The sequence below is a fragment of the Mirounga leonina genome, unplaced genomic scaffold (genome assembly GCF_011800145.1).
Source record: "Mirounga leonina isolate KUSES-001 unplaced genomic scaffold, KU_Mleo_1.0 Mir_101595, whole genome shotgun sequence".
NCBI classification, from domain to species: domain Eukaryota; kingdom Metazoa; phylum Chordata; class Mammalia; order Carnivora; family Phocidae; genus Mirounga; species Mirounga leonina.
The window spans coordinates 514,982-523,503 of NW_023270158.1; the positions used below are offsets into that span (position 1 = coordinate 514,982).

General features: G+C 36.5%; 1 non-coding gene across 1 annotated transcript; it reads left to right on the forward strand.

The window, feature by feature from the left end:
* The first annotated feature begins 8,151 nt into the window (after nucleotides 1-8,151).
* On the forward strand, nucleotides 8,152-8,258 carry LOC118008031. Its single transcript, XR_004678542.1, has one exon. It is a non-coding gene; the product is annotated as a U6 spliceosomal RNA (small nuclear RNA).
* The last annotated feature ends 264 nt before the right edge of the window (nucleotides 8,259-8,522 follow it).

Below are 8,522 nucleotides of genomic sequence, written 5' to 3' on the forward strand. Positions count from 1 at the left end.
ATGGAATCACTGGACTATGAATCAATAATACAATTTGGATTTCATCACCATCATGTCAAGATACTCCTTACACTGCCATCTCCAAAACCATTTATTTTAAGAATCAGGTATTCATTGATTAGAAGACCAGAATTTGTAATTGTGTCCAATACATTTTTATGACCACGTGAAACTTGATTCTATTTTCTTTTAACCTGAAGTTTAATCATTCACTTTTTTTTTTTTTTAAAGATTTTATTTATTTGACAGAGAGAGACAGGCAGAGAGGGAACGCAAACAGGGGGAGTGGGAGAGGGAGAAGCAGGCTTCCCGCAGAGCAGAGAGCCTGATGCGGGGCTCGATCCCAGGACCCCGGGACCATGACCTGAGCCGAAGGCAGACGCTTAACGACTGAGCCACCCAGGCGCCCCAATCATTCACTGCTTTTGCAGATAACATCCTTTCATGTTAATATTCATTTTTATTGCAGGACACAGAGGCAAGCCTCTTTTTAAAGCTTCCTTCTATGTCAAGATATAGGATGAACATTACTTTTGATATGTGGTTTGTCTTTGCTTCTTTTCTTTCATCCTCCTCTTCCCTTTTATTTTTTATTTATTGGCGGAGGCAGAATGAGAGGGAGCTTAAAGAATGAGGTGTTTTCTTTTCAGAGTCTACTAAGTATCCTTTCCTATTGACTCCATCAGGAAGATAAAAAACAAAGCCAAAAAAAGTAATTTTAAAAGATAAAACAAACAAAAAGCAAACATTTCAAAAGTGATTATTCTTATCTTCTGAAAAAAGTCCTGATACAGCAGCCTATGATATAAAAATATGACCATTTAAAAAGCTCTCTGTAGATATATCCATTACTACATGGGAAGTAGATGTTAGAAAAATTTAAAAGTCTCTATTAGAGGGAGAGAATAGATTATGAAAAGCAATTCTCAGGGCAGTGAGGATATCTAAATTGTCTCCCTTTACTTCCAATAGTTCATCAAATATTGACGAAATTTTTTACTTACTTAATGTGCCTGAAATTCTGATATTGAAGATTCAAGTAGCTTATCAAAGCTATCTTTTAAGAATTCAAATTCCTTTGGAAGGATTAAGGAATCATTTTCATGTTAGTGTAAATTAGTTCAACCAGACTGCTTTCATATTATCTCAATTTCACTGAATAACTCAGAGATTCAGAGTTTTGATGGGGAAGGGATAGAGTATTGGGGACAGCACGAAGATACAGATATCCTTTTTCTCATTTTTACATTTTTTTTATTAAAAAATTTTTTTATTAACATATAATGTATTATTTGTTTCAGGGGTACAGGTCTGTGACTCATCAGTCTTACACAATTCACAGCACTCACCATAGCACATACCCTCCCCAATGTCCATCACCCAGCCACCCCATCCCTCCCACCCCCCACCACTCCAGCAACCCTCAGTTTGTTTCCTGAGATTAAGAGTCTCTTATGGTTTGTCTCCTTCTCTGGTTTCGTCTTATTTCATTTTTCCCTTCCTTCCCCTATGATCCTCTGCCTTGTTTCTCAAATTCCTCCTATCGGTGAGATCATATGATACTTGTCTTTCTCTGATTAAATTATTTCACTTAGCATAATACCCTCTAGTTCCATCTTTGTCATGCAAATGCAAGATTTCATTTTTTTGATGGCTGCATAATATTCTGTAAGATACAGATATCCTTAAGGAGGGGGGCAAAAAAGGCAATATAAGACTCAAAAAGAGAGATAGGAAAGTACTAAAGTAAAAGGGAATTTTATTCTTCCTCCCAACACCGGAATTAATTCAGTATTCAGGCATTGTATATAATAGTATGATAGTATAGTTAATATATATATTATACATAATATATAGATAGATAGATAGATAGATATAGTTAATAATACTATTAATATTAGAGTCTGGCTAAATCACGGTTTATACAGTCTTTTAGAACTATCTATATGACCTAGTTGCCATTTAAATATATTTATTGGAAAAGATATTCTGAGGTTGGAAAGATACCTTGAGATTCAAATCTTGATGTATAATCATACTTTTGATATTATAGATTGTTCCTAAGTTGCTACATGCATCATATCACATCACTTTGGAATATAAAATTTTAGGCCAGATACAGTAAGAACCTAGACGCTTAATTATTAGTTATTCTTTCTTTGAATTCATAAAGAAAATAAAAGTCTTAACATATCCACTCCTTGCCTGGTTGGGGAGAGAAAAACCTCTCTCCAGTACTTTTCCAGACTAATGCTTATTTTTGGAGAGTAAGCTGTTAGAGTCTACTGACATTTATAAGGAAGAAAGAGAAAAATCCTCATTTTTTCAGTTCTCAAGTTGTCACCTATCAGGAACATAGCCAAGAACAAAAAATAAGTTATAAAAATATCTCTGAGTGACCCAAGTACCAATATGCCCTGTTTTTTACTCATAGGAAAACTACTCAGATTAATCTCAACCCTCATTTACTCTTACTTTACATACACTTCCAGTAAGTTGCATTGTCTGGTTTCCAAGTCCAAAACAGTCTGGAAGCAGTGAACTAGAGATGGTATGGGAAGAGGCCCTTATGTAACCTCATGGAACATTGTAAGTGACATATTACTTTTAAGAGAATTTATCTTTATTTTCCTTAAAACATTTTTTTGAAGCTTATCTCTCTTGAGTAAATACTCTTTCCCAAATTCAGGGCTGAGCACTTCAGACATTACTTAATTATCTCTCCCTCAATTTGATGAGGTAGGAATTACTATCAGCATGCATTCTCTTCCACTTCTCCTCCCTTTACTCTCATAGAACTAAGTGGTTAGGTAGGGATATTACATTTATTGAATTCATATTAAATTCATATGATAGGTTATGTAATATTTGAAGGAGAGCATGAAAGGTATTGTTCTAGGAAAATTTGCTATCATGATTGCTGTTAAGAGACTATATATATATTCCTTTTTCCTGACCACTCCACCTAACCTCCTGCCCCACCCCACCATTTCCATGGTAGATGATTTTTGCCTCTCATCAGAGAAGGGTCCAGGAGGGACATGGGCAGGTTTCCTACTTATCCCGCACCAGCAGCCAATCACCACCTTGTGCTTATACAGTTTGCTCTACCCTTAAATTTAGGCAGAACTTAGGCAAGCCTGCAAGCATATGTATGTATACGTACAAAATGTTCTCAAATTCACTAGTAATCAAGGAAATGCAAATTAAAATCTGTTCATATTACTTATAATAAGAATACATTGATGCTAGGAGTAGAAATTTGTAAAACAATTTAGAGGTTAACTTGGCAATACCCACCAATGTTATATCTATCCTAGTACCCAGAAGTTCTACTCATAGGTCTATGTGCTAGGATTAACTCTCACACATGCACATACAGACAGAAATATAACACTACTATTGGGAGCAATTTTATGGTAGAAAAATCAGGAAGAATCCAAATGTCCATCAGCAAGACAGTGTTCCCATTATTGCTTTTCTACCCAATAGAATAATAAAGAGCAATGAAAAATCCACTGGCCCAGAGCTACATATATACACATGGATGAAAATCCAAGTTTAATACTGAATGAGGAAAGCAAGTTTCAGAAGGATACAAACAGTATACCATTTATATAAAATTTAAAACACTAAATATTATTCAAGCAAATATATATACAAAATCAAACTCCAAAGAAATCCTCTAAATCCTAGGCCATGATTACCTTTGGAAAGTGTAAATTTTTATCAAAGAGGCATCAACAAGGAGCATTAATTCTTTTGGTAATATATCATTTTTTTAAGTTGAGTGAGACGTACATATGTATCTGTTTTATTATTTCAATACTTTTTTGTATGACTGAAATATTTCAATATAAATTAAAAATATGTAAAATTAAGGGTGCCTGGTTGGCTCATTTGGTAGAGCCTGTGACTCCTGATCTTGGGGATGTGAGTTTGAGCCCCACATTGAGTGTAGAGATTATTTTATGTATATACACACACATATATATATAAAATACTGGTTACTACTAAGTCACAAAAACTGACACACCCAAGCCAAAACTCTCTTAAACGAATATCATCAAGATGACAATGGAGTTACATGTGAGACAGGAAACCATCAAAATCCTAGAGGAGAACATAGGCAGCAACCTCTTTGACCTTGGCTACAGCAGCTTCTTACTAGACATGTTACCAGAGGCAAGGGAAACAAAAGCAAAAACGAACTATTGGGACTTCATCAAGATAAAAAGTTTCTGCACAGTGAAGGAAACAATCAACAAAACTATGGAATGGGAGAAGATTTTTGCAAATGGCATATCTGATAAAGTGTTAGTATCCAAAATCTATAAAGAACTTATCAAACTCAACGCCCATAAAACAAATAATCCAGTTAAGAAATGGGAAGGCATGAATACACATTTTCCAAAAAAGGCATCCAGATGGCTAACAGACACATGAAAAGATGCTCAACATCACTCACCATCAGGAAAATGCAAATCAAAACCACAATGAGATACCACCTCACACCTGTCAGGATGGCTAAAATTAACAAGTCAGGAAACGACAGATGTTGGTGAGGATGCAGAGAAAGGGGAACCCTCCTACACTGGTGGTGGGAATGCAAACTGGTGCAGCCACTCTGGAGAACAGTATGGGGGTTCCTCAGAAAATTGAAAACAGGACCCTATGACCAAGCAATTGCACTACTAGGTATTTACCCAAAGGATACAAAAAATACAGATTCGAAGGGGCACATGCACCCCGATGTTTATAGCAGCATTCTCAACAATAGCCAAACTATAGAGAGAGCCCAAATGTCCTTCAAATGATGAATGGATAAAGAAGATGTGGTATATATACACAACAGAATATTATTCAGCCATAATAAAGAATGAAATCTTGCCATTTGCAAGGACATGGATGGAGCTAGAGTGCATCATGCTAAGTGAAATAAGTCAGTAAGAGAAAGACAAATACCATATGATTTCACTCATATGTGGAATCTAAGAAACAAAACAGATAAACATATGGGAAGGGGGAAAAAAGACAGAGAGGGAAACAAACCATAAGAGACTTTTAACAATAAAGAACAAACTGAGGGGGTGCCTGGGTGGCTCAGTCAGTTAAGCGTCTGCCTTCGGCTCAGGTCATGATCCCAGGGTCCTGGGATCGAGCCCCACATCGGGCTCCCTGCTCCGTGGGGAGTCTGCTTCTCCCTCTCCCACTCCCCCTGCTTGTGTTCCCTCTCTCGCTGTGTCTCTCTCTGTCAAATAAATAAATAAAATCTTAAAAAAACCCAAAAAACAACCTGAGGGTTGCTGGAGGGGAGGTGGGCAGAGGGTGGGCTGAATGGGTGACGGGCATTAAGGAGGGTACTTGTTATGATGAACCCTGGGTGCTGCACGTAAGTGATGAATCACTGAATTCTACCCCTGAAACCAATATGGCACTAATTAGAATTTAAATAAAAATTTGAAGAAAAAAAAAGCTGACAATAGAGTTGCATTTCCCCAAAATTCAATTACTTGCTAACCTCCACTAATAGAAAAAAAAAAAGCTGAATTTCAGGAAGTGGAAAGATGCAAATATTCAGACACAAATGGGTACACACACACACACACACACATGCATAGACGCACATACTCACCTGCACACTCATTAATAGCTATGGTAAAAAAATTCATGTATGAAAAGCATGTATATTATACTTTGAAAAATATGATAAGTAGGCATTTTAATGGCCATAATAAGTGACAACTAGCTTCAGGGAAGAGGACAAAATAATACATTATCCAGAAACAAATTGCAAAAGCTCAGGAGCATGGAGTGATTTAATGTAGGACCAAATGTTTATGATAATAACATATATTATTATTATTATAGTCTCTGCTTTTATTGTCTATAAATCTGTCAGTTTTTCTGTCCACCCTTTTATTCCCTTAACACTACACTTTAACCAATCAAGCAATATTACATTCTCTACTTTTTTACTTCTAGAAGCTCAACCATCAATAACACGCCCCTCTAACTCATGCAGATGCATTGATTATTCCTAAGTGGGCTAATAAAGAGGGGCACAGAGGGAATTCCACTCTTTGAACAGTGTATTTCATTCCAGGTGCCTGCTGCCTATGTGAGCGAGGAGAAATGGCTAAAAAGCAAAGCCCATTGCTTTGTACTGGCCTCACCATATCATGGATCTATAGGAGCAGTTTCTATAGCCGGGAATTAAGGTCTTCATATTGCTTTTTATTTTCAGAGAGAAATAGTGTTCAGGAAACTAAAAAAACCCATTCTTTTTGCTCGGGATCATTGAGATGCCCTATTGTAGAATTCCTTAGTTGTTTGTACCACTGATGTTACGTATCTTCTTGCTCAGATGTAAACTCCTGGATTCAGTCCACTAAGCTTATGTAAATAACTTGCTGAGATTCATTTAGAGTGAAATTTTAGTTTCTTTTTACTCCTGAAGGTGATGGTTCTAATTTTTAGCAGAAATGTGCCCTAGGCTAGCAGGTTCGGGCTTAAACTCGTTTCTTATTCATTGTCAATAGTTGCCTTTTAGGTTGATGTAATGAGTAAAGCTTAGCGGTGAAGTCCACCCAGACAGGATCTTTTTCAAGAACGGCATGCTGCGCAGACCTTTGTCCCAAAGTAAGGGAGCAACTAGTCACAAGGCCGGCTGAAGCCTTCCACTGACACCTCTACTTTATGATGCTCAAAAGGGAGTCTGCTTCTCCCTCTGACCCTTCCCCCCCCATTCTCTCTTAAATACATACATACATACATACATACATACATACATACATACATACATAAAGGGGGGAAAATTGACGACTGCAGGGTTGAGAAAGTACTCTCAAAGTTTTTGTCCTTGACACCTCACCTTCCATTCTTTACCCCTTTCATAGCTCTCTTCTCAAGACAATTCCCCCATTGTCTCCTTTACTTTTTCTATCGTGGATGAGTGTTATCTAATAAAATAATTGAAAACAAGTGCTTTGGTGAGTCACTTTGCGATGTCGGCCATAAATTTCAAGAGATAATTTGCAGGTTGACATTTTTAAGAGATTTATCACCATCCAAGAGAAGAAACACACCTACTACATTTATTGTATGTGTGGCTACAATATGGTGCTCGTGACTTGATGATAATCTACAGTTCATGCTGTAGTGGGATTTATCCAAAATGATGAGATTTCTCTTTCTTCCACAAAACATGTAACACGCTATTGACCATATAAAGAGGCAAGTTAAATCTATGTTATTGAACGTTGAGTTTTTAGAATATCTATAGTGTTCACTTCAAAAAGTGCACATTCTTCTTTTATTAGTAAAATTTTTCCAGTTTGTATTTGTCATTAATCTTACTGTTACATTTTACTGAGACTTTTACTTTATAATCAACTCCTCAGGCTTCAGGCCAACTTGATATCAAAAGGCTTCTCACAGGGTGGCTGGCCTAAGGGGAAGATGAGTGCAGGGTATGTGGAAACTCACTACTATCTTTGCAACTCTTCCGTAAATCAAAAATTATTTCAAGACAAAATGTTTTCTTTTCTGTTGTTTTGTTTTTAAAGCCTTCTCAGGTGAATTTTTTCATTTGTCAGTGTGTTGACATTGGATTGAATTTTCTATCTGAACTTTATTAAATTTTTTCTTTCTTCTTTTCTGAGACAGCAGGTATGTGCCAAAGAGTATGGTCAAATATGTGCAACTTTTATGTAAAAAGTATGTATTCTTGTGAGAGATTTTTTTTTCCATTAAGAAGGGAAAAATGGCCATTTCTTTTAAACATCGAGAGCATAAGACAGTGGGTGCACTCTAGAAATCCAGCTGCTTCTTGAGGTCCACGTGCAAACAGTGTTTCCCCTCTTCACATTGAGCAACCAGCTCAAACTTCAGATTACATCATCGGCTATAAATTGTTTTATTAAAAGTTTCTTTAGGATGGCTTTCTTCAAATCCTTTTATTTTTATCAGGAAAAAAAATTTTAAGCAGAGAAAGTACTCAAATAATTTAGGCAGAAGTGAAAATTAATTTCAGTGTATGTTTTCCAATCGGGTTTCCATTTTATAAACAGAATTACAGAAAGCAAAATTTAGCATAAATGGGTGAATTTTGGGTCTTATTGGGCTGATATCTAAAAGCAGATCAATGGGGTGCTTGCTTCAGCAGCGCACATACTAAAATTGGAACGATACAGAGAGGAGTAGCATAGTCTCTGCGCAAGGATGACACACAAATTTGTGAAGCATTCCATATTTTTATGTCCTTTAAAATTATGTTCAGTTCTTCGCCTTAATAAAGTCACCCTGGTATCAAAAAAATAAAATAAAAGCAGATAACGGGAATGCAGACCCTCCTAGATCTTTGATACGCACAATATTAGTTACTACTTGGGAAAAAAAGACATACCAAAACACATCTGGAATTGACCTTTCTTTCCTTCTTTTTTTCCCCTGGCATAGTCATCTTGCTAGCCACATGCACCACGCATTCAGAGAAAGGGCCATTTTAGTATGGCTGCTGA